This window comes from Ctenopharyngodon idella, chromosome 3, assembly GCF_019924925.1.
Source record: "Ctenopharyngodon idella isolate HZGC_01 chromosome 3, HZGC01, whole genome shotgun sequence".
Lineage (NCBI taxonomy): Eukaryota > Metazoa > Chordata > Actinopteri > Cypriniformes > Xenocyprididae > Ctenopharyngodon > Ctenopharyngodon idella.
In genome coordinates, this window is record NC_067222.1 from 48,089,658 (window position 1) to 48,117,435 (window position 27,778).

Consider the following 27,778-nt stretch of genomic DNA (forward strand, 5'->3'; position numbering starts at 1 on the left):
TTTTGAGCCTTTGAATCTTGGCTTTGTCATCCTGGAATATGGCCATGATGTGTCTTCCTACATGGTTGTTTAAGAAATGAAAAGCTACACACTCCATCAATTAGGGTTAAAAGAACCGTTGGCCCCAAACATATAACATGCTAGAAACATAGTAATAATGATCCAGTCATAGACTCTTAAGCATTTGCCTATTTAAATCCAAACAGTGATTTTTTTTTTTTTTGGCCAGGGCTGTGTAATAGCTAATTAATTAGCGTAATCAGTAAGTTGTCACAGATGTGTGTTTGTCTGCATTTTACTGAAGCTTGACTGTGTGTGGAACTTGAAGTTATTAACAGGAAAAAAGCAAGTAAAAGACCAACATTAGGAAACACTAGAGCTGCCATCAAGGGCAACACGGATAGAGCCGAAGGCAAATCATCAAGGAAAATGGTTTCAGTCAACAAGAGACGCCTTAATAGTGATTATTCATTTTACAGGAGGACAATGAGTCAAAGAACAGGGCAAAACCCTATAGAATAAGGCAAGATAGTTTTGTGGACAGAAAAGCTTAACATTTGCATAAAAATCTTTGCGTAATTTAAATGATTCAGTATATTCAATTGATACAACTTAATTTCAAGCTTCTTAAAATACACGGATTGCAACACTCCATATGAAAGCACATATAATGGTCTTGACTGATTGTGTCTGCATCTGCAATCAACATGTTACGGCCCATCTGGATAAGCTTTGCGAAGTCCAACATATCAAACCTGGCACCTCTAACTCCTGTAGGCCTGCGTCACTCCAGCGCTAATCAGCCAATGTATGCACAGCTCAGGCTAGATTTCAGCCCAGACCGGCTGAAGTCTTCCATTACACGCACATGGTGTGGTGTGTCAGACCGCAGCTCTGGACCACAGCGCTTGAATGTGCGGCGACTGGCTGTTTTGACAGAGAGCTGTGAACTGAATTGATGTGCAAGACATTGAGTCAGAAGCGTTTCTTTGGCTGTCAGTTTCAGCATTCTCAAAGATTTATTGTTGATCTTGTGAAATGTATACTTTATTTGCTCTTGTCCTGAAGCCAGGATCATTGCGTGGTTTTGTTTTCAAATGTTTCCCCTGCGCTGTGATTGATTATCTGTGACTTGATGACTCATCGAGTTGGTTGGTTAATTGACAGTCAGAAAGTAAGATGGCCACCCCAATGGAATGTGTGACTGCTCTGCAAACCTCTGAACGGGCCAAACGCATTTTAAATTATGGGTGGCACTTTTAGTTTGGTGAACTGCCACTCAAAAGGACTGAAACAAATCATTTCAAATAATGTGCTACAATTAATCCTTATCTCTCAGTTTGACTGAATGAGATATGCATAGATATGTTTATGTGTAATCTCTCAACCAGTGTTTCAACCGCGGAAAGAACTGAACCGTCATGTTTGTGTACCATTACAACCCTAATATATAATCCCTTAACCCCATCCCCAAAGCTGAGCATGACCACTTAAAAATAAAATAAAATAAAATAAACAACATAATGCTGTCATTATGTCAATACTGTATGTTTTTGTGTCTAGGCAAATGTAAGTAAATGTACGTGTGGTAGAAAAAATACATACAAATAGTCATAAGATCACATTGTTAAAATACATCAGTTAGGGTTAGCGGACAGAATATACAGTTTGTACAGTTTATTCATTATGTCTATAGAAAGTCCCCATAAAACATGGAAACATGTTTAGAGACATCCTCATTTGTAAAACTGGTTTAAAAATAAAGTAATTAAAAGTTTTTTAAAAATGTAAAAATGCAGAAAGTATTCTGTAATGGGTAGGTTTAGGGTTAGGGTTAGTGTAAGGGGATAGAATATACAGTTTGTACAGTATAAAAAACCATTACGTCTATGGAATGTCCCCATTTAGATACCTAAGTAAACGTGTGTAAGTAAACACTGAATATGAATGTCTAATAAAGGCTGGTTTAAAGCACTTAATGACATTTTCCCATTTTCTTTAAAGCATAAAAAACATTATCTAACTCTTTACATATGAGCTAATTAAACAATAATATTTTTGTTTAAATCAGGTTGTATTCTTTGATTGTGAACTGCTCTGAAACCATAAGCCTGTAGAATGCACAACAGTGCCATGTATTTACTTTGAAACTTTACACCAACATTTAATTAAATCATAGCCTTTTGAAGTTTAATAATCAATCACATAAAGCCATATCTCAATTCTTGTTTTTCTGTGCCCTATTTTAAGACCACTTAAAATGATAACTAAATTTGATCAAACTGAATTTAAGTCTCTTTTATAATATGAAAAAGACAACAGACACTGCTCTGTTGTGGTCTGTTCTCTCGATTAAATGAACAATATTTTGGGGTTATGCATGGTCTGTTGAAAGTGATGAAGGTAATACTTGTACACAGTTAAGTTTTATTTTCATATTCAGTGGTTGAAAGTTGAGAATAATGTCATCTCACTGTACCCTAGTTTTTGCAAATGTGTATTATTGCAGTCATAGAGCCCTTAAACAAATTTATTTGCAGTCTCTGATTGTTTATAAGTCAACAGAAGTTATATAAGTTACACTTATAATTCAAAGTTGGATTGGAGTTGGTTTTAGCAAAATCCTTTATTAATACAGAGAGTGAATTAACTGTTGTGGTCTTTTGAATACCTACAATATAGCCACTGAGCTGTGATATAAAAATATATAAGTGAACACAGCGCATTTAAGTTTAACATTTATATTAGTGTTTGTGGGAATCAAACCCCATGGCCATGGTGTTATGAGTTTTAGCAACATCATTGTTGCAGACAGGAAAAATACAAGGTATTCATTGACTGATTAAAATGTTACATTTTCAACAGCATGCTGCACAAGGCCATCTGTTACAAAAAAAATAAAATAAATAATAATAATAATAATAATAATAAAAAAATAAAAATAGTTGAATCGTGAAAACTGAGAATGGGGAGACGCAACTGTAACGTGTTGCTCGCGCAGGAACACACAATGAGGGAGATTAGATTTTAGAAGTCTTTACTTAGGAAATCCAACAGGTACAGGCAGGAACGCAACACAACACAGGAAATACGAGACCGGACAATGAACACAGGGAAGACAGAAACTTAAATACACAGATGATTAACTAATATGACATACAGCTGTGAATGATCTTGTTAGTGTCCATGGAGTGATGGTGAGAGGACCGAATGATGCAGGAGGTGGCTTTGGAGGATGATGGCCCAGGCCACAGCCAGGATGGTGGACCACGGCGGCGGCGCTGGAGGGAGGAGCCATGGTGGTGAAGGCTTTAGCGCCACCTTGGGGACGAGCGAGGGCGACGACGATGACGGAGGAAGAACCCACGGCGCAGATGGAGGGCTGATGGAGTGGAGTGACGCTGAGGACCCAGACGACTGCAACGGAGCCACAGCGACGACCCCCCGAGATGGCTGCAGGGATCCGGAGGGTTGAGGTGTAGCTGGAGCGACTGAGGGCAGAGACGGAGCCTGAGGGAGGGTGGAGCTAGCTGGAGCAGTAGGGGTGGAGGGCCGGAGAGCAACGAACGGCCCGCAAGTCCGTTGCACAGGTGACACGGTGTCCAACCCAGGTGCAGCCGATGGTTCGAGGGAGCTCCGCGAAGCCAAAGTCTCGAAGGTCCCAGCAGACGTCGAGGGAGGGAGGAGCGCAGGTGGAGGAGTCAGGGTGACGGGTCGAGGTGGAGTGACCAGGACAGAAGCCAGAGGCGGAGACACGGGATCCTCACGCCCAGAAGGAGGTGGCTCACGGTAGGCCCGCAATGGAACCACGTCACTGAGAGGAGAGGGAGGCTGGGTGGAACCAGTGATTCCAGAATAGAACAAGTAGGCAGATGAAGGGTAGCGTCAATGTTGTAATCCAGAAACACTTCTGTCCAACCCCTCGACTCCCTCGGCGCAGGATGGGACAACCGACTCAGACGGACTCTCCTCAGGCTCCGGTGTGATGTCATGCTCGGTCGCTCCTCCAAGCGCGGGCTCTAACATTGCGGTAGAGTCGTTCACTCCATCTGCGGTGAGTTGATGCTGTCCTTCCTCGCCGTCCATGGGTTTCTGGCTGGGCACTGGGCTTGGCGGGGTTCTGGATCGGGGGCCACAGGCTCTCCAGACACATCACCACGGCTTCCCTCCAGTTCAGTCCGGTGGTGTCTGGGAGGTTGTTAGGGTGGTGAAAGTTCGCCCCGATCCAGAACAGTGTCTTGAGGGCTTCATAACCCAGCTGGCTGGTGACGGCAAGACAGGAAAACTTAAACGTAAAAGAAAAAAAATCATGGCTCTCCTGAGCCACGGTGATGAAATTAATCCATTCATCCATAGGGTGGTCCGGTTTAGCTCCAACCAGCTTCAACACACTTGCCTGTGTCAGGGGTTGGTTGTGTATACGCACAAAGACGAAGGAGCATCAATATAAATGTCTTTAACGACAAAACTCAGGAGATCAGAGGGGTAAATCCAACATACACAACACAACATAAATGAGAACAGACAAGGAATGAAGGAGAACACAGGGTATAAATACATGGAGCAAACAAAAGGAACTAATGAGCTAACTAATGAGGTGACAAGGTGAACATAATGACTAATCAGACAACTAGTGTTGTGTTCGAAATTGCCCCCTATACCCTCATTCACTATTCCCTACATTTCTCCACTAATATAGTCCACTTGAAAGACTGAATGAAAATGAGTGAGTGAATTCGGACACTGAGTGCGCTGGAAGGGCTGCCGCTTTTGCATATTTTGTGCTTGCTGTTTAACAATCATTTAAAACTTAGCAAACCGGCAACTCCAGTAGTAACGAAAATAGTTATCTTGAACTCTGCCATGGAAACTATGTGTAAACCGTAATTTGGAAAAGCTGTGGGCGCCATCTTCTGGTCAGACGCGGGAATTGATTCGACACGTGACTCTCACGGTGCATTATGGGTATTCTCTAGCCATTGAGCGTACATCAGTTGTAAACTTGTTATTGCGGTGCATTGTTCGATTGAATGAGTGCACTCAATAACGTCCACTATGGTTTCGGACACCACTACAAATTGTTGTCCCCTCAAATAGTGCCCTATTTAAGGGTATAGGGGGCGATTATGGACACAGCCTAGGTCACAGGGAAACACAGGCTGCATCTGAACAGGCAGCTGACTTGTTGTCTCGCTGACTTATAGGCAATGACTTTGCAGTAATGAAGCGCTTGAAGGCACCTCATGAAACTGATTTCAGACAGACTTTTGAGGCAGGGTAACGGTTTAATGATCTACTGCAAAATAGAGCGAGCTTTGGTGAATATTTAGTGAATATTTAATTATTACAATAGTAATTTCTCGCTAGAAAACGTTGGTCAAAAGCGTAAATTTACACACAAACTGACCAGAAACCGCAACTTTCAGGCGCCATCTTTATTTTTAGCTCAACTGCCATGGAATGGAAAGCACAGGATTGTGGGATATCAAAGGCAGTGAAGGATACATCTATGCTGCCTTCAAAAATCAGATGAAGGCATCTCCTGAGACAGGAATTGAAGCTAACTTTGGATTTGGATGTGCCTTGATGCCTTCCTACCTTAAAATGTGTACTCTGAAGGCAGCATTTTTCAGTTTTTGGATGCAGTCACACTGAAACAGAACAAAACTCAGACAGTCTAGAAGTTACTAGTGAGTCTGAAGAGCTTGATTAGCTGGTTCAGGTGTGTTTAATAAGAGTTTGAGCAAAACTCTGCAGGATAATGGCCCTCCAGGAGCAGGTTTGGACACCCCTGCCCTGGACAGATGGCCAGTCTATCACAGGGTTTTCTATCAGGACTCAGGTTCTTGCTAAAAAGTCTCTATTGCAGGTGATTATTGTGATTTGTTGCTCATTTTGAAAAGAAATTTGAATGCGTAACATATAAATACACATTTTGCTTAATTTGTATGTTTTTACTCCTGTAAGCAAAGATTTCTCTTGTAAATAATGATGACGAGTGTTCCACAGTGTATTCAGAACAATGTGCTCTGATGAAGCATTAACTCACTACTGATTTTTTTAGAGAATGTTTATTTTATTGCTATTTTATAACATAACTCATATTTTTGTTTGTGATCACTAACAGTGTCAATAACCTGGAAGCATTCCATCATTAAGATGCTAAATGTTCTGCACTGTACATGTTAATAGTACTGAGAGGGTGCCGGTATCTAGCAGGACCTTGAACTCACTTTCCCAAGCAAACAATGACACTTTGTCTCATTCTGGACCTGTTAGATGTTGGATATGAACAGGAGCAAAAGCTTTTAATTTCCTGAGGTGACTCGCTCTGCTCAGCTGGGCTGCTCTGCATGAGAAAAGCAGTTGACCTCCATTTCCTTTTGCTACGAGGGAAATCGACGATTCTTGGACAGCTCAAGATAAGTGTCCCATTTTATGAATGGAGTGAAAGTAAGAGTGCGCTCACATTGTTGGGAGAGTCATTTATCTTGAGGAGGGACAAAACCCTATTCATTGTTGTCTAGATGGAGGCAAAGTGAAGTTCAGAGTTGAGCGATAGCGAGGGGCCTCCGCTGTCACAGGTCAAATGGAGTGGGTTATGTGTGCGCGTCAGCGTTGGGGAGGAAGTGCATGTGCTGGGGCCAAACGGGGTCACACCTCCAAGAGTGTCAAACAAAGCAGCGGAACTCCAGAAGCCCCAGAACTCACGACTCCCATGAACTTTCACACATGAGACCCACCCGGAGCTCCACTGCTGATTATTTGTAGCTATTTCCAATGGTGCCACTGATCTGACAAAAAGCTTGCCTGATTGCCAGTTTGCAGACTTCTATTGCTCGCATTCTAATTTTGGATCCAAACACAATTTGGGAAATGCTATAGACAGTGTAAAGTTATTCATCATCAATAGCAGTTCATTCTGTGTGTCAGGACAGATTGCTTTCATCTAAATCCATTGCCTCGAAATTCTTTATTATTTTTAGGTTCTTTTACACCTGTTGCAACAAACTCCTTTGCTTTCTCTCATTTTGAAGGCTCAAATTTGTCAGTGACATAGCATGTCTCATTTCAGAAAAGCACATCAGGCTTTCCGAATACACCATTCGAATTTGATCTTGGTGGATGCAGAAGGTGTATCTTCATTGGTACAGATAACCCACAATCCTTTGTGTCGCTGTGAACAAACATTTATTTGAAAACATGGCAGCAAAATCTACAGTTAAACGTGGTGTTCAAATGTAAGTGATGTTAATTTCCAATGCAAAGTACGTCAGTAGTCAGCTCTACTGAACAAGATAACAAGCGTTGTTAAAAATATGACATAAACTGTTGTGACGCATGCATAAACGTGTTACATAACAGCTGTAATACGTTGTTTCCTTTTATGCCTCATGCATGTCCTACAAAGGCCATCTTGTTTAACTGTAGTTTGAGGACATTTTGGTTCCTACACAGAAACATCCTTCAAAATAAGATACAACCCTTGTTTTCCAGTGAGAAAAGGGTTAGCATTAGCATGAACAGATACACACTTCAAAATTCCACTCTTATTTTCAATGATAACCATGCATTTTTAACAATTCTTTCTTGAAGTATGAAGACATTTGACAAATAATGAAAACTGATATTTTAATTATATGTTAATTTCTCATACACAATCATAGAGATCCTCTGAAGCCAACATTTCAATCCATAGTCATGAGTCAATATTTGAGGCCTGGGAGGCTTTTGTTTGCTCTTTCATCTCCAGCCTCTCAATTATACTTAAATGGACTTGACACAAATGCCAAACACTTATGATTTGGTTGTCTGCACCATGCATGTACAGCCCACTGTCAGTGTGATGTTTCAGAGACCGCCTCAGCCGTCAAAATCATGAAAAGAACCTTCAGTTCCTCATGAATTTTCCACCATCTAATCGTCAGCGTGGCACAAGCTCCGATAGTATAGCTTGGGCCTCGAAAACCACACTTGGGTAAACTGAGGGATTGTGGAAGAATGCTCCATTGCACTCCAATCCATAGAGGAAATGTAAAACACATGAGATGTGAAAAGTGAGCAATTACTGTCTGAGGGCAAGTGAGGGTTAAAAAGATACTCCTTGACTGCAGCAATACTGTAGAGATTGAACCAGAAGGATTGTCATTGTTCTAATGATGGGATTTTTTAGAATATAAAAATGTGTCAGGTTTACTTATGATTTTGTGTCCTAAATATAATGCTCAAATCAGTGTTAGCAAATTCATAGTCTTTTGACTAAAATGGCATTTAGTTTTAGTCATATTTTAGTAATCTGAATTGTTTTAGTCGACTAAATATCATAAGACTTTAATTGACTAAATCTACAGTACATTTAGTCGACTAAAATCTAATGGGTTTAGTTAAATTGTAAAGATCAATTAAGCATTTCTCTAAAATTTCCAAACTCATTATATACTCCTGGAGAAAATATCTATTAACCTGTTAATATAAAATATATTATGGTTTGAACATGCAATACAGACAGATTTAACTGCTGTGACATAACATGTCTTGATTTATCTTAAAATTAAATAACAACACTTCTCATAAAGAAACAAGAACATGAGCTGCGTCCAAAATCGCGTACTGTTGTGTAGGTACTACATTTGAATTTAAATTTACTTCACGACCGTTGAAAAAGTACATTCTATATAGTACGAATGCGTGTAGTATGAATGAATTCGGACGTACTACATCCGCTATGTTGTTACTGTCACTACCAGCGTCAGTCACGTCCCTTCAACTCCATTCACAAATCCTCTCCCGTGGCCTCATGGGATAGTAAAGTGGCCATCGTATGTGCACGTCAGAATCTCGCCGGAAGTAGTAAGTCATCCGGGTACTTTTTGCCAACTGTTTTTCGAATACTATGAATAATACGGACATACTACTCTGTTCGCATACTGTTTTTTGCATACTATATAGTAGATAAGTATTCAGTTTTCGCAGTGATGGTCTTCTTTTTAATTAATGATGCATTCTTTAGCAACTTGCATACAACATTCCTCATTCTTTCAAGCAGATGTATTTGTATAAGTTAAATATAGATTAATCCCTATTAAAGCTGTTAAAGTTATTGAGTCAAGAGTAGTGAGTGATTTTCTCTTTTTCTTTTGTCGTTAGATTAACATTAAGGACGGACAACAATAGGTTTATTAGGCTGCTGTCACTTTAAGGCCAGATGCACAGATCCAATACACTGATACACATCCGATATTCTCCCAACTGTTTACATTCACTTAAGACATAACCGACTGTGTTCACGTGAATACTCGCCAAAACTAACATTTTGACATAATTTTGTGTGTATTTGTCTGTTTAAGCGTGGAAACACACAAAAGAGAGCTCAGTTCAGTACTCGTGCGCTGATGTCTGAGCGGTGGCTTTCTGTGTGCGCACAGAAAACCAGACTGAATTGAGCTCTCTTTCACGTCTTCATATTTTTTCAGATCTATCCATATGTCTGCTCTTCTCTTTTTCCTAGATTATTACATTTTTGATCGTTTTATAAGACATGCCGTCCCGCTGGGTAGATCAGCAATTCACACAATACATCAGTTCTGACTGGATCTCTCATTTTTATTACTTGACAAAAATGTGAATAGATTTTCGTCATAGTTTTTGTCATTCAAAACTGTTTTTTATTTAGTTATTGTCTTGTTTTCGTCAGTGAAAAAATGTTCTGTGTGTTTTAAGTCTCTGTTTTGCCCCAATAACAGAATGACGCACAGTGCAAATCAGTGTGAAAAGAACTACCTTTAACACCTTAGCAACCAACAACCACATAGCAACCATCCACACCAACTTGCCATCGAGGTGATGAGTTTTGCACAGGCGAAGAAATTTTCTTCAGAAAATCTAGTTTAGACCCTGTAGTACACTTGAGATTTATCTTTCCTTGTTGCTTTCATACTGAATGAAGCCATCCAAACTTAACACACTGCCTCCATTATACTACCAGTGGCTGAAAAGTGTTACTCTTAAAAGTGAGTGTTTTAGCATCCAAAAACTGCTACCCATGACATTAATATTTTAGAACAACAAATTAGAGAGTAAATAGTGATTGAGAAGTATTTGCTTGAGTGGCTTCTTATAAGGCTGTGATTAATGGGATGGTCATCTTGCCGACACCTAAATTATGCAGAAAGGAAAAGCACAAACCGTTTTGGCACTGAGAGTAAGAATTCCTCCAATGATCTGACAGGAAACACAAATAACATGGCCAACGCCTCTGAGTTCTCCGTCTGAGCCATGAATTCATCTACACCTTCAGTTTTGCTGAAGGTAGTGTGTTTGGGTGTGTGTCCATGAAGTTTATGAAACGTCCGGGAAGATGTGTAGTGTTGGTTGAATGATAATAGTATTAACACGGGTTTCAACATCAAGCAGACGCAGAACATTCCAATAAAAGTTTATCATTAACAGAAGCATTATGTCTAATTACTGTCTGCGCTACGGTGAAAAAATTGGCCTTCTTTTATTACTAGCACACAATGACTCAACAGTTCAACCACATGTCTAAACTCCCACCCACTCAATTGGACGTTTTCCTGTGGTTTGGGGCTTAATTAGACAATTTTGAGCATAGACGAAGTACGTCTAAATATTATTAAAGAGAGTTCTCTATTGGTCCCAGTGTTAGTGTACAGGCCAGCACATTTATTTTTTTGTCTAAGTCTTTAAGCTCTGGCTGCAGACTCTTTGGCTCAGTCTCAAAGCTCCTTCTCCTAGTGGATAATTGGAACTATATTTTTTTCCCAATAAGGGAGAATTTTGCAATTCTAGAATGTTTCATTTTTCAGTGTGCACTACAAAACCTTGGGCTATTTATCTCCATCTGTATTTGAAACATAGAACTGCTTATGTTACTTGCCAAAAATAGTTACCTGCAGAGTGTTTTTTCATAAAGTTTGAGGTGTGCCTATGGTTAGCTCACAATATCACAAGAGAATTGACTAATTACAAAAAGAGTCGCTAATAGTGAGAAGAAAATCCTAAAAGACTTATACTATCTAAAAAAATATGCAGTCTGAGCAAATAAGTAATATCTTTCACAATAGTACCTGGAACTGCTTTTCTTTACTTACGGGCTTGATGTAACCACGCAAGGCCACATCACAAATACTACCGTTTAAAAGTTAATAATTTTATTCAGCAAGGATGTATTAAATTGATCAAAAGTGACAGTAAAGGCATTTATAATGTTATAAAATATTTCTATTTTAAATAAATGCTGTTCTTTTGAACTTCCTATTCATCAAAGAAACCTGAAAAATAAAATGTATTACCATTTCCACAAAAATATAAAGCAGCACATTTTTTTTTAACATTGATAATAATAATCAGAAATGTTTCTTGAGCAACAAATCAGCATATTAGAATGATTTCTGAAGGATCATGTGACTCTGAAGACTGGAGTAATTCAGCTTTGATCACAGGAATAAAGTATATTCACATGAGAGAATATTATTGATTCATTTTATAGGTTTTGCATGTGTTTCTAAAGATCACATTCCATCCTTTTAGTCTTCTGTAATATCCAAAAGCAAGTTCAGTAATAACATCATTCTCAAAGAAGTGACATCATGTTTCAGAAGGAAAATGTCCTCAGCGTATTTGGTGGATTCTGTGATGTTTTGTGGTATTAAAGGGTTAGTTCACCCAAAAATGAAAATAATGTCATTAATTACTCACCCTCTTGTCGTTCTACAACCGTAAGGCCTTCGTTCATCTCCTTCAGAACACAAATTAAGATATTTTTGATGAAATCCTATGGCTCCGTGAGGCTTCTTTGCCAGCAGTCACCCAACCTCTCAATGCCCAGAAAGGTACTCAAAACATATTTAAAACAGTTCATGTGAGTTCAGTGGTTCTACCTTAATATTATAAAGCGACAAGAATACTTTTTGTGTGCCAAAAAAAAAAAAAAAAAAACCCAAGACTTTTCAACAATATCTAGTGATGGCCGATTTCAGAACACTGCTTCGAATCTTTACCAATCTTTTGTTTCGAATCAGTTGTTCGGATTGCGTATCAAACTGCTCATATCACGTGACTTTGGCGCTCTGAACCACTGATTCGAAACAAAAGATTGGTAAAGATTCGAAGCAGTGTTCTGAAATCGGCCATCACTACATATTGTTGAAAAGTTATTTTGGGTTTTTTTGGCACACAAAAACTATTCTTGTCGTTTTATAATATTAAGGAACCACTGTACTCACATGAACTGTTGGAAATATGTTTTGAGTACCTTTCTGGATCTTGGGAGGTTGGGTGACATTGCTGGCAATAGAGGCCTCAATGAGCCATCGGATTTAATCAACAATATCTTAATTTGTATTCCGAAGATGAACGAAGGTCTTACGGGTGTAAAACAACATGAGGGTGAGTAATAAATGACATTATTTTCATTTTTGGGTGAACCCTTTAACTGGTTTGTCTCCCTTATTTTATCATGCAAACAATGACAGAAATCAGTATGATAATATCAACATTTCAAAAGAAAATGAAAGTTGGCACCCTCATGTATGCTGCATGTCAATGACAAACTTTAGCGCATCCTGTTCACGTTCTTTTCATTGTGTAAGTAACGAAGTCATCAGCTTGAACAGAGTATATTTTTCAGAATTTCACAGTAAACACCAGGCATTATTGGATGTTAATGATCTCACTAAACCTTTGGAGTTTTATTATCTGAAAGATTGAGAAAAACGTCGAGATTTTTACCTAATATATTCTTTGATGGTGCAGCTAATAACATAAATGGTAGCATAATTATATGTAACTCTCCCTGCCAAGGAATGCAAGGTATGTGGCCATAAATGAATGTTTACGTGCAGTGAAGAGCAGAGCGGTGTGGCGACCCCTCTGGAAAATGCAGGTGCTTCTGCTCTGAAAGACACTTCATCGACACACATACAAGGCTCTCTGCCCTCCAAACAAACCAACCAACCTGAAAAAAAGAAAGTGCATAATGACACAAATGCATAACGAATGAAAATACTAAAATGAGGTCAGCTGGAGTCTTCTCATAACTGTCAGCTCATTATCAGTCTGCTCTGATTATTATTGCGACAAGTCAATTTCATGTTACCACACTGCTCATAAAGCCTCTTATTGCTACATTCTGTTGATCAACAGGTCATCTGCATCAGCCAATCAGAGTCAGAGGGTAAAATGAGCTGGGCCAATGGGAGGCCTGGGCTCTTTTCATACAGCCATTGAGGTCTGGTTAATTAGTCCCGTGTCAAACACGCCGCTCACAAAGTCAATGTTTACTACTGTACTCAGGCGAAACAGGTTCTGCTGTTATTGCAGACGCTTCTTTCATGTCGTCTGGAATGATGTCTAGGAGTTTGGCCCATGACTGGATTCTCCCGCTGCAGTTTTGATAATCATTTCGTATATTGTTCATGAAACACAATAGCTCACTTCCAAAACAGAGGCTTCACAAATACCTTCCATTCAACACTAATGTGAGTTGATAAAAAAAAAAAAAAAAAAAGGAAGGAGGACATGAAATGAAAAGTAGACCTTTCACTCAATATTAGTTTGTGTTATGTATTTTTGGGTATGTTAGGATGCATAATATATATATTAGAATTTATTTCACTTTAAGTGAAATCACTTCACATTTGATTAAACATTTACCGTTTTTGTCCTTTAATAAAATGGCCCCCATGTGGAAAAGTAGTTTCTCTTTCTCTTTGAGCGGCCCATAATCTTTTCATTTTGTTGATTTTCAGACTCAGTCGGGCCTCCCAGGAAGCGAGCTAATGCCATTCCTTTAGACCAGGTGTAATGTTACATGAGCAAGTTTGTTTAAAGCCTGGCCAAAATCTCAACCCAGAGAGTGATATGATCAGTACATCCTGTGAGATTGCGATGAGCCTGAGAGGAGATGATCTGAGAGGTCGAGCAGATCAGAGGAGGCAGATGACATCGTCCCGGCCATCATGATGAAACCGTAATCCTGTGATCAAAGAGCAGCATACCAGCCGTATGCTCTTCAATCAGCTCGCTGAAACAGACGATTCTCAAACTGTATTACACCGGCTGCAGGACGAGCAAAATGGCCTTAGAAATGGGGACTTTTACATTTATTAATGCTGTTAAATGTTTGCGAAAATCAGATTTCATTTTAATAAAAGTGCACAGTTGAAGATTCACACATTTTCTTTTTTTTTTTTTTTTTAAAGTAACTATTCAAACTATTAAAAATTATTTTTTTTGGTACAACTCAATCTATACACTGGAAATGTTTATGAAGCAGCTCCTGTGATCAGTCTCAGCCCATGATGCAATGCCTGTGAAGATTATAATCAGGAGGTGTTTTATTGCTTTACAGTGTGTGTTCGACTGTTTACACAAGTTGCTATGTTACCAGCTTCTTGAAGTCACAGATATGATATCCAGTAAGCTACTAAATATGCAATCTGTCTGAGACAGCGCCTTTTAGGCATTTTGACAGTCCCGAAACTGCACTGAGATACAATGACGGCAGAAATCACAATTAGATGTAGCGCAGGGTGAACAAACATTTTGATATAATACAATTTATCATTAAGATACTGAGAATAAAAAACACAGTACTGTACTGAAACTACTTAAATGAAAAGTTATCATTTTACAAAATATTTATTCAAAATCCATTGTCACTTAGTAGATTTTCATACCAACACATGTAGGAACCAGCAAACTAATTAAACCAACATGGCTATTGGCTGATGCCAGTAATGTCAAAATGTCCTGGCTGATTTATTATTTATCATTATTCAGAATCATAAAACATTTGAATATGAGCTAATCTACAATTAGAGCATGAGAGAAAGACAGAATTCAGAGTAACAGGAAACAGAGTTGTAGAACAACAACATGCACTACTGGCACTATACAGTAACTAAAGTATTAATTTAGGAAGCAATGAAACATTTTACTTATTACTTCCAAAAAGTGATCTTTTCTGTGTTTCCGAAAACCATTATAAGTAGATCGTAGAACCATTGCCACCAATGATCAGCTAAGCTCACAATGCTTTTGAGAAACGCAGCCCTGTGTAATGTCCCTGTCACTTAACCATTATTGATATTTCTGTGTGCATGTTTAATATCCATCGAAACCATTTTAAAAATAAACATAAAGGTCCAAAAACAAACTACCCATGTGAATCCGTCATAATCAAATGTTTTATATTACGGCCTGTAATTCAGCTCTGTTTCTCAAGGTCATCAATCCTTCAAGAGGCACAAAAGCAGGCCCTCGAGGAGACTGGATGGTAAAAATTTTCATGAGAAGACAGTAAGATGCACCAGAAACAGCCCTACTCATGATGAAAGCAGAAGGAGTGAAACACTCTCCAACCAATGCTGTGCTATGTTTTTCCCTTCATTTCACCCTCCTGTAAAGTCATCAGTGTGGCGGTGGTGTTGTTTTACAGAATAACTCATCTCCCCAGCGCTAACTGTACGTGGGTGGCCGGTCTTGCATGGACTCATCCGACCGGTTGTGTCAAACTATCAATCAATAATTACTCACATTACTAATCACGTGCAGTGGGGTTTTAGCCTTCTTAAACAAGATAAGCATATTTAGTTTCGCTGTAAAAGGAATATTTGAAATCCCAGAAAAAGACAATGATATAGTGGCTCCAATTTTGGCCCTAAACAAAAGTGATCATATTTATATACAAGATGCACATGAATAGAACCACAATAGCTATGTTTCCTGTACAAATTGTGAATAAAAAAGGAATGCAATAATTTACAAATCTCATAAACTTATATTTTATTCACAATAGAATATAGATAACATATCAAATGTTGAAAGTGAGACATTTTGAAATGTCATGCCAAATATTGGCTCATTTTGGATTTCATGAGAGCTACACATTCCAAAAAAGTTGGGACAGGTAGCAATAAGAGGCCGGAAAAGTTAAATGTACATATAAGGAACAGCTGGAGGACCAATTTGCAACTTATTAGGTCATTCGGCAACATGATTGGGTATAAAAAGAGTCTCTCAGAGTGGCAGTGTCTCTCAGAAGTCAAGATGGGCAGAGGATCACCAATTCCCCCAATGCTGCGGCGAAAAATAGTGGAGCAATATCAGAAAGGAGTTTCTTAGAGAAAAATTGCAAAGAGTTTGAAGTTATCATCATCTACAGTGCATAATATCATCCAAAGATTCAGAGAATCTGGAACAATCTCTGTGCGTAAGGGTCAAGGCCGGAAAACCATACTGGATGCCCGTGATCTTCGGGCCCTTAGACGGCACTGCATCACATACAGGAATGCTACTGTAATGGAAATCACAACATGGGCTCAGGAATACTTCCAGAAAACATTGTCGGTGAACACAATCCACCGTGCCATTCGCCGTTGCCGGCTAAAACTCTATAGGTCAAAAAAGAAGCCATATCTAAACAGGATCCAGAAGCGCAGGCATTTTCTCTGGGCCAAGGCTCATTTAAAATGGACTGTGGCAAAGTGGAAAACTGTTCTGTGGTCAGACGAATCAAAATTTGAAGTTCTTTTTGGAAAACTGGGACGCCATGTCATCCGGACTAAAGAGGACAAGGACAACCCAAGTTGTTATCAGAACTCAGTTCAGAAGCCTGCATCTCTGATGGTATTGGGTTGCATGAGTGCGTGTGGCATGGGCAGCTTACACATCTGGAAAGGCACCATCAATGCTGAAAGTTCTAGAACAACATATGCTCCCATCCAGCCGTCGTCTCTTTCAGGGAAGACCTTGCATTTTCCAACATGACAATGCCAGACCACATACTGCATCAATTACAACATCATGGCTGCGTAGAAGAAGGATCCGGGTACTGAAATGGCCAGCCTGCAGTCCAGATCTTTCACACATAGAAAACATTTGGCGCATCATAAAGAGGAAGATGCGACAAAGAAGACCTAAGACAGTTGAGCAACTAGAAGCCTGTATTAGACAAGAATGGGACAACATTCCTATTCCTAAACTTGAGCAACTTGTCTCCTCAGTCCCCAGACGTTTGCGGACTGTTATAAAAAGAAGAGGGGATGCCACACAGTGGTAAACATGGCCTTGTCCCAACTTTTTTGAGATGTGTTGATGCCATGAAATTTAAAATCAACTTATTTTTCCCTTAAAATGATACATTTTCTCAGTTTAAACATTTGATATGTCATCTATGTTGTATTCTGAATAAAATATTGAAATTTGAAACTTCCACATCATTGCATTCCTTTTTTTATTCACAATTTGTACAGTGTCCCAACTTTTTTGGAATCGGGTTTGTAGCTAATTACCAATGGGACATTTTGGATTTTCTTTGAGCCCCACAATTGAACCACAATAATTGTTGTAAGTTAGTATAAATTTTATAAATACGTTTTAACACTAAATGTGTTTTATCATTTCAAACTTCTTGTTCTTTTGCTTGAAAAGTGTGTGTGTGTGTGTATGTGCTTATCTTTCTATAATATAAGCTGTACTTGTCTTTATTTGCAGTGGTATTCAGACATTTTAAGTGCCTAAATATTTTTTGAAAAGAATTATGCTCTGCAACACACTTTTTTCAACTGAACAACAAAACTGTATTTCTCAGGATGAAAATCTAAATTTTGAAAAAAAGTGACTTTCAGTAGTCTGTCTGTGATTATTTGTATGGGATTTAAATAAAGGCAAGCCCACTAAACTCTTCAGCCTCACTGCAGAAAAAACAACACGTGCACCCGAGTGTGTGTGTGTGTGTGTGTGTTGTGCAGCTGTGGAGGTCTGATTGTGATATCAGTGCAGATGAGAGGCGTGCGTGTGATGGGATGCTCTAAGACAGAAGCCTCTTTATTCTTGGCCTCTGTGAAATGTTACATTGCTGCCAGTGACAGACACAAAGTCAGCAGTCACCTTTGACACACACGGCCGCCTGCTGTAGAATCACTCTCTTCTTGATGCCACAGATGTCTCAGGATTTGGAGGTTCCACTGTGTACCATTCATGTGCAATGTACAAACAGCTCAAATAAAAGTAGAAAAAGTTAATCAAGCTGTTGTTTCTTCTTTTTCAAAGTCCCTAACCCAACTTTCTGTCTGTTATTATGGCCTATATAACTATTTATTTATTTATTTATTTATTAGGGCCCGAGCACCGATGGTGTGAGGACCCTATTGTAATTGCTCAGTCAATTTTTCTTCTTTTCCAAAATGAATCGCATTTTTGAGGGCCTAAACATGCTCGAAAATTTACGTCTGATATGGATTTCAGAATTAGGTGTGGCAAAATGGCTCGATAGTGCCACCTACAAAATTTCAATTAAGTGCCCTTCGCGCTATGTTTCACGTACAGGTATGAAATTCGTTAGACACATGTAACAGCCCAATACCTACAAAAAAGTCCTGGGTGCAAAGTCTGAAAACCCAACAGGAAGTGAGATATTTTGAATTTTCTCTGCAAAATGTTTACAGTTTTTGCCATTTTCACACGTTGTACTTTAACAAAGTCCTCCTAGAGCTTTAATCAGATCAAAGTCATATTTGGTCAGTCTAATCTAAAGGCCTTTGCAACCAGTGTTTTGCAAGTTACTTCCAAACTGTAATACATTATAGATTACTTGTTACTGTTATTTAAAAGTAATTCTTTTCCTTACAATATTACTGTCTCAGAATTGTAATGTGTTACATTACTCCTGTATTACTTTTGTGTTACTTTCACCAAAATAACTACAGAAGTAGAACTTTACGTTACTAACAATATAGCTTATAATTGGCAAAGTGAAGGCTCAAGACAATGCAAGAAAGAATGACAGACAGAATCACAAACGATCCAAGTCTGTTAAAAGTATGGTAGAGGTATAAAGTGATTATCTGACAAACTCGAAGTAATGCGCATATGTCCATCTTGCGAATGTCTTTTTCTGCCATCTTCACACATTAGCCGCTTTTCTACTGTCCAGCGCGAGCACAGAGGCCGTAATCATGCCGCGTTTCCAGTGTCGGGCCAGTAGCCTCGCAGCCCTCCTGTAAAACCCGCCCTAAACACGCCTTCACTGGACTACGTCACACAATACAAAGTTACACCAGCGAGAGGGAGATGAATGAAATAAATCGCTAAACAAATATATCAGAAGCTGTCATTTAGTCTTTATTTACACACTTGGACACCACACGCGCTATTGACTGACCACGAACAGGCAATAGAACTTACTTGTGGCATTTTTCATTCGTTAAAGTCCACTTTCTAATAAAAATTTCCTGATAATTTACTCACCCCCATGTCATCCAAGATGTCTATGTCCTTATAGTGGACTTCAATTGGCCCCAAACGGTTGAAGGTCAAAATTACAGTTTCAGTGCAACTTCAAGGGGCTTTATCTAGCGAAATGATCGGTCGTATTCTTCAAAAAGCTTACGCTGAATGTCCTACACCTTCCCTATTCAACTTACAGAACGAACGTGGCGCCAGTTCTGTTTTTTCTGTAAGTTTAATAGGGAAGGTGTAGGACATTCAGAATATGGAATCGCGGCCTGGTGAAAGCACTTGTGATGCGATCATTTGTGTCTATATAGCATACATTTTCATTTTTTTTAAAGAAAATGACCAATCGTTTCGCTAGATAAGACCCTTATTCCTCGTCTGGGATCATGTAAAGCCCTTTGAAGCTGCACTGAAACTGTAATTTTGACCTTTTGGCCAATCGAAGTCCACTATAAGGAGAATAATCCTGGAATGTTTTCATCAAAAACCTTCATTTCTTTTCGACTGAAGAAAGAAAGACATGGACATCTTGGATGACATGAGGGTGAGTAAATTATCAGGACATTTTTATTAGAAAGTGGACTAATCCTTTAATGTCTCGCGGTCTTGCTGGTTTTTTTTTTAACAATTAAATTTTGGGCTAAAAGTATGTTGTAACGCAAGCGTTACTGAACATGTACCAAGTAAAATATTACTGGAAATTGATTAGTAATGCCTTACACTACTGCGTTACAGCAAACGCATACTGTAATGCATTACTTTTGTAACGCGTTACTCCCAACACTGTTTGCAACGTTAAATTGCGAAGATCTAGAGTTTTCGCAATTTAAGTTTCCGTGGCAGCCTGACAAAGTTCGATGTTTCGCCATGAAACAGGAAGTTGTTGTAACTCAGGCATACAATGTCCAATCTGCCCCAAACTTCACATGTTTTATTACAGTCCTGGCCTGAAGACATCTACATGGCAATATTCAGTTACAGTCATAGCACCATGCAATATGAACACAATAAGTACACTGTACTTATTTCTTTTGATATAAGTACATAGGCCACATAATATTATGTGAGAAGCAAAAGCTTCTTTTTCTAGTTGCATATTAATACGGCAGATGCTATTTACAACTGTATAAGCTTTAAAAAAAGTTCAAATAGCAAAAAAGAATATCTTCTTTGCGCTAACGATGCATTCACACGGGGCGTTAGCATCAACACTTGATGCAGGGTGTGTTGCGTGACGTGACCTTCATAGTACAACAGCCAGTCAAATTACTTTCCGGTGTTGCATGAACGCGATTGGCTAGCGTCTGTGATCTGATTGGCTGACGCCTGCGTCGGCGCTTGAAAAGTTGAGAAATCTTCAACTTCTGCCGCGAGCAACGTGAGTGAAACGACGCAACGGAACCCACAATTCTGTTTGGCAACGCATGACGTCACCCATTCAAAGTAAATAAGAAGCGTTAATGCCGACGCCCTGTGTGAATATTAGATGTTGTTTATGTTCAGTACAAATAGTGGCAGATATTTGTATTTGCAAGTCAGTGTATTGCATGCAATAATAACAACAATTTCATTGTATAAATTTTAAAACTGTAAAATGGGTGCTGCCTTATTGAGACCTTACTTGTCCAATATCTCTAAAGCCCTCTGCTAACCCTAACCATACTGAACCTGCTGATCAGTAAAAGGGTCCTTGAAGGTCAAGGAAGAGCACTACACTTTTAAGCATGGTAACAGTATGAGCTGTGTGCATCATAGTCGATGTTACAGCCCATCCAATCAACATCGCATCCAATTTCATTTATACACCTATTATATACATGTTCACATATTCACTGTTAAATAACATTATTTGCACTTTTGAAATATTTTCTTTATTTTACTGATTTTTAAAATAAACTTCTCTGAGCTGATATGCGATAGGAAAAGGCAAAAGAAAATGAGATCAGATAATGATGAATTTGAACTCAGGTCGGTTGTGTCAAAAGCTAAATTCACTATCTTTCAGCTATTCAGCTGTTTGATTTCTGTAGTAATTTTGTTTGGCTCAACCAGACAACAGTGGGCAGTGTTACTAAAAATATATCACAATACGGGCTGCTTGCATTTAGTGTAAATAGCACACTCTGTATTAATATATGTCAAATCCTGCCACTGATGCCACTGCACCTACCTCAATCTGTCATCAAAGAAGTTATGCAAATTTTTTGCAAATTTTAAGAATAAGCAAATAATTTTTTACTAAAGAAAGTTTCACAGATTTTAAAAGTGCAGAATATAAATCTGAATGCATTGATTGTTTAAATCACTGCATGTGATTTGTTTAAAATGTACACTCCATTGAGATTCTTGGTTGACCATTTCTCTTTTGCTTACCGATCACTAATAAATAATAATAATAATAAAAACTCTTGCTCTATTGTAACTCTACTATATGTCAATCATATGCATTCAATTACCACTCCACTGTAAAATTATCTTAGTTTGGTTCTAATCTCTAGGAACTTGTATTAAATGTAGGGAAAGTTTAAGTAGAATTGGGGCAGAAGCAGTTTATTTTAGTATCATTTAGAAACCTTTGTATTTGTTAATAATGTTTTGAAATAGTTTTTATTGTTATATTTCCCACTTTGATTTTGATTTTAGTTCAAGTATTGCTGCATCTTCCATTACGACTGTCCCATGAGCGGCCAGCTGTGTCCAAAAAAAGAAGTGTGAAAAAGAAGGTCTCCTTCTCTAAACATTTCTAAAAGATAATGTGACTTACAGGAGAGCTTTTAATTCTACAGAGTCACAATGAGGCTGAAAGCATGGGGTGGTGCAGTGCACTGGTTAAAGCTCAGGGCTGGTAACTAGAAGGTTAATGGTTAAATCTTAGCAAGGATCATGCCAAGAGTCACCATTATATTCACCACAGGGAGTCTCGTTGTGCCCCTGAGCAAGGCAAGGTTACTCCAGAAGAATCGACCCTTCATAGACTATAATGTGTTAAGAGCTCGCTCAAGCACTGAACTCGAATTCCAGTTAGGAACCTGGGTGTGCTCTTTGATACCAATCTTTCATTTGAAAGCCACATTTCTAGCATCTGTAAAACTGCATTCTTCCATCTTAAAAATATATCTAAACTACGACATATGCGCTCAATGACAAATGCAGAACAGTTAGTTCATATGTTCATGACCTCAAGGCTAGGTTATTGTAATGCTCTACTGGGTGGTTGCCCTGCATGCCTAATAAACAAACTCCAGCAGGTACAAAACGCAGCAGCTAGAGTTCCTACTAGAACCAGGAAGTATGACCATATTAGCCCGGTTCTGTCAGCACTGCATTGGCTCCCTATTAAACATCATATACATTTTAAAATCTTGCTAATTACTTACAAAGCACTAAATGGTTTAGCTCCCCAGTACTTGAGAAAGCTATTAACACATTATAGTCCTTCATGTCTATTGCGATCTCAGAATTCTGGTCAGTTGATAATACCTAATATCAAAATCAACTGCAGGCAGTAGATCCTTTTCCTTTTTAAACTTTGGAACAGTCTTCCTATCATTGTTCCAACATGTCCTCCAACCAATACGCCCAAATAGGTCTTTTGTCACTTCCCTGAAATACGACCCATAGGAGTGTTTACTAAAGTTGCGCCCCTATCGACAACAGGACACTTTCATTTTAATGCATGAAATACGACCCTTAGGAGCGTTTACTAAAGTTGTGCCCCTATTGACAACAGGACACTTTTTAATGCATTGTACCCTTTTATCTGCATCATACTGGGGGTTGTGCATAGCTCAACTGGTAGAGCATTGTATGATACAACAATATGCAATCATGCGATTGTGGGTTCGATCCCAGGGAACACATGTGCTCATAAAGTGTATATGCACTATAAATCACTAAGGGGTAGGTGTAGTCATTATTAATGAAAAAAAAAAGAGTTTTGCTAAATGAAAATAGGACAAATGGTGGGTAAGGGACCGTGTAAAAACTCCACACATTGCATTTAAATGAACACGTATTTTGATTGGTAAGGACGGTCATACGTCATTTCATGACGACAGACGTAACACAACACTGTCATTAATTTTACGCCAGCTAGAGGGCGCATGACTTTAAAACGTGTAAATATAGGTCGTAATAAGGTGCTTGAAAAAATGACCTATAGGGTCGTTTTTTGGAGGAGGACAGTCTCCATTGTTCGGGAAGCAGACACACTCTGTCAGTTTAAATCTAGACTAAAAACACACCTCTTTAACCTGGCGTACACATTATCACACAATTCAGATTTCGTTAGAGACTAATACACTAATATTAGTCTGTCTGTCTGATCCTTATCCTTAGGTCACCACAGTCAGCCAGGTCATATCCAGATCAGATTGTGCTCCTAAACATGACCAAAACACAGCCCTAAATGTCAGCAAAGACCATGTCTACTAAGACAATCCCCTTTGAAGGCCTCGTCGACATGACAGCCATCGCCACAGATCCTCAGCAAAGCCCACAAGAACCAGACAGGTCCTCCGCACAGACCCCTATGGCTATCTTTGTCTCCATACTGGCGTGATGAATCCGATCTTCAAGCAGAATGAACTGGATGAAAAATTTTGAATGCTACCTATCCATACTGATCTGATTTCTGACTTGTGATGTAGGCTGAATCACAATCACATGGTGTTCTTTGGCCAGAGGAGAACTAGCCCTCTGACTAAGCCTGGTTTCTCCCAAGATTTTTTTCACCATTCTGTCACCTGATGAAGTTTGGGTTCTTGCCACTGTCGCCTCAGGCTTGCTTTATTGGGGACACTTAATATTCAACAATATTATTGATCTGACTGCACTGACACTATTGTATGAGAACTGAACTGAGCTGGATGATGACATCCCTGTTTTCCACAGAGCTGATTTACAGCCGAAGTGAACTAATTTAATAATCAATGATCTTTACAATGGAACTGAATCAACAATGAACTGACTTCAGCTAAGCAATGACACTTTTCTTTTTCTTTTTAGAGCTGCTTTACTCCCAAACTGAACTATATCAGCATCATTGAATCATTGTTGATTTTCCTGTTGATCACTTTAAAGCTGCTTTGAAACAATCTGTATTGTATAAAGCGCTATAAAAATAAATGTGACTTGACATGACTGTAGTAAGTCATCTTGCAATGAGAAAGCCATTTATTCTGGATGGGGTCTAAGGTAAGAGAGAGCATCAAGCTCATGACGCCCAGGTTTGGCCTGTAAATTACTGTTGTCTATTATTTTACACCCAGAGACGGCTGTCATTCGTCAGAAATGAAATGGGAGCTCACACCTCAGTCCAGACAGGAAAAGCCACTCAAATAATCTCAGTTAATCACGGAGGGCTACTGGAGTTTTTTGAAAGCATGCCTGAAATGGAGCCGTTATTATTTTCAATATGAAAAAGTGGAAATGGGTCAGAGGAAACACTCATTTTCGTTAAGTCAACACCAATGTTTAAGCACAGAGCACAGTTTCACCAAATCATGTGTGCTTCCCAATCAAAAGGTCATTTGTGTCCGTTCACTGATCCGGGTAAGAAAGCACTGTTGACTTACAAAATAAAGATATGCATAATACATGCTGTCAAAACCTGTGTATGTATTTTAATCAGTGATACCGCTGTTATTATTAAACTGTGGCTTTCATACAGTTTTATTCAGAAAAATGTCATTGATAAGTGTTTATTTCTGTCCAACAATATGTCCAGTGTATCTTTCCATCCTACATGATACTGCAATGCATGCAGGGGACGTGCTATTACTTTTTATACTACAGGGCTGTTGAATTCTTGATTCTGATTGGTTAATGAACATTCTAAGGTGTGCAATGTGTGTTCCGTTTGTCTTTGGAAGTGGGAAATTCCTAGCTCCCAGTTGGAACTTTAAACTGAAACACCCCCTCGAGTTGGAGTTGTGACTGGGAAGCTCAAGAGAAGTGCAACAACTCTGACTTCAGAATCCAATATGGCTGCTCAGCACATCAACCATAGGGAAACAGTAGTAATAAATTGTATATTAGCACTTCTGTTTTTTCTGTTTTAATAAACTCAGTGGTGCACACAGTACTATCCAACCTCTATTTATACTTCAGCATTATTTGTGCAAAATACCACTTTTTGTGTTTGTGTTCAAAAAGAGCAAGCACAACAAAGGTTTGCATGGGCGTGTCCATCTTACTTTTCCGGCCTGTTTACTGGAACACGGCCACCTTGGGTGCGACGTTATTAGGAGATTAGAATATGAAACGAATATGAAGTTTAGATCTAAGCCTAATTAAACACACCTGAACCAGATAAACATGGGCTTGTCCGAAATCGCCCCCATTTAAGTATATTAAAAGAATATACTTAAAGGGATAGTTCACACAAAAATGAAAATTCTGTCATTATTTACTCACCCTCAAGTTGTATGAGTTTTTTTTTTCTTCTGTTGAACACAAAAGAAGATTTTTTGAAGAATACAGTTGATGGGCCCCACTGACTTTTGTGTTCAACAGAAGAAAAAAAAAACTCAACTAAAAAAAAATACAACTTGAGGGTGAGTAAATGATAACAGAATGTTCATTTTTGGGTGAATGGTCCCTTTAAGTATATTCTTTTAAAGCATATTATTTCCATAATAAGTATTCTTTTTTAAAGTTTGCTAAAGTGTACTTTTGCACAAAGAAAACCTCAACAGTTTTATCAAATGGTAAGGGGAGGATTCCTAGTGAAATAACCTCCCTCAGAGAGATCTGTCTGTGCGATGAGTGTCAAGCTGGTTGAATGTCAGGATAGACACAGTGCAACACTGCCACCTTGTTAGTGGTGAGCATTGCTCTGTGTGTGTGTATGTGTGTGTGTGTGTGTGTGTGTGTGTGTGTGTGTGTGTGTGAGAGAGAGAGAGAGAGAGAGAGAGAGAGAAAGAGAGAGAGAGTGTTTGTGTGTGTGAGAGAGAGATAATAAATGACATACCTTGACTAGAATTTCTCTTAATGTATTCTTCTTTCTGTGTTCAGATGTTAAATTTGTAATAAAGCAGAATAATACTGGTCGCAGAGTTGCAGTTGTAATAGATGTTTAAATACACCTCAGCTGAACTTCATTGCCAAGAAAAACTACTGAGTGATACGATCTTATGTTAGTGTTACATCAAGACTGTAAACATTTTAAGAACCTCCTGCTCTCAGTGTCAATCAGTGTTATCTCATACAATGAAAAAAATAAAGAAAAATAACTGGGGTTCTCTGTGGCCGACACAGTGAAGTCATGTTTGAGCCTGACCAGACGTTTTAATGCCCCTGAAAATAAACAAAAGACAAGCCGATACCGCATGACCACTTAACAGGGATTGTGACAGTGTGAGGGGCAGAAAGACTGAGCAAAGCCAGTGAGAATTACCTTCCATCATCACTCTAATGGTCTATTTTTGCTGCATCATGATATATCATTTTCATTTTTATGAATAAGCATTGTTGAGCTTTATTAAGAATTCATAATAAGGACAGAAATGTGTTCCTTTATTTGGCAGGTATTGTATAAATGTCATTCTTTTGATTCATGATGTTATAACTACCTATCAATGTTCAATAATGCTTTTATAAATGAGTCATTAATGTTGCCTGTTTATAAACCCTTAATAAAGTGTTAATGTTCTTAAACATACATTTGCCATCTGAAAAGTATGTTTATATATATATATATAGTATATCACAAAAGTGAGTACACCCCTCACATTTCAGCAACTATTTTAGTATATCTTCTCAAGGAACAATACTAGAGAAATGAAACTTGCATATATTTTAGAGTAGTCAATGTGCTGCTTGTATAGCAGTATAGATTTATTGTCCTCTGAAAATAACTTAACATACAGCCATTATTGTCTAAATAGCTGGCAACAAAAGTGAGTACACCCTAAGTGATAACAGCTCTACGTCTTTTAACCATGCAAAGCCACATGTCCTATTCATCATGTTCATGTTTTTGTCTGCTTGGTAATACCATACAAATTTGCATAATTTGTAATAGAGCAGTTAAAATTTGGTGCTTTGAGTACAATCCTCTCATACTGATCACTGGATGTTCAACATGGCACCTCATGGCAAAGAACTCTCTGAGGATTTGAGAATTAGAATTGTTGCTCTCCACAAAGATGGCTTAGGCTATAAGAAGATCGATAACACCATGAAACTGAGTTACAGTACAGTGGCCAGGGTCATACAGAGGTTTTCCAACGCGGGTTCCACTCAGAACAGGCCTCGAAAGGGTCGATCAAAGTAGTTGAGTCCTCGTGCTGTGCATCAGGTGCAGAAGCTGGCTTCAAAAAACAGACGCATGAGTGCTGCCAGCATTGCTTTAGAGGTTGCAGAAGCGGAAGGTCAGCTTGTCAGTGCTCAGACCATATGCCGCACACTGCAACAAGTCAATTTGCATGGCTGTCATCCCAGAAAGAAGCCTCTTCTGAAGCTGGCTCACAAGAAAGCCCGCAAACAATTTGCTTGAAGACAACCTGTCCAAGAG

General features: G+C 38.8%; 1 long non-coding RNA gene across 2 annotated transcripts in view; it reads left to right on the forward strand.

The window, feature by feature from the left end:
• LOC127508921 (uncharacterized) overlaps positions 1-25,597 on the forward strand; it is a 50,546-nt gene extending 24,949 nt beyond the window's left edge. Inside the window, exon 6 of one of the 2 annotated variants that reach the window (XR_007928971.1) lies at positions 23,599-25,597. This is a non-coding gene — a long non-coding RNA (uncharacterized LOC127508921). Of the gene's footprint in view, positions 1-13,769; positions 14,191-23,598 lie in introns of those variants that run through there. The other variant, XR_007928970.1, reaches the window with a different exon arrangement.
• Positions 25,598-27,778: the final 2,181 nt, after the last annotated feature.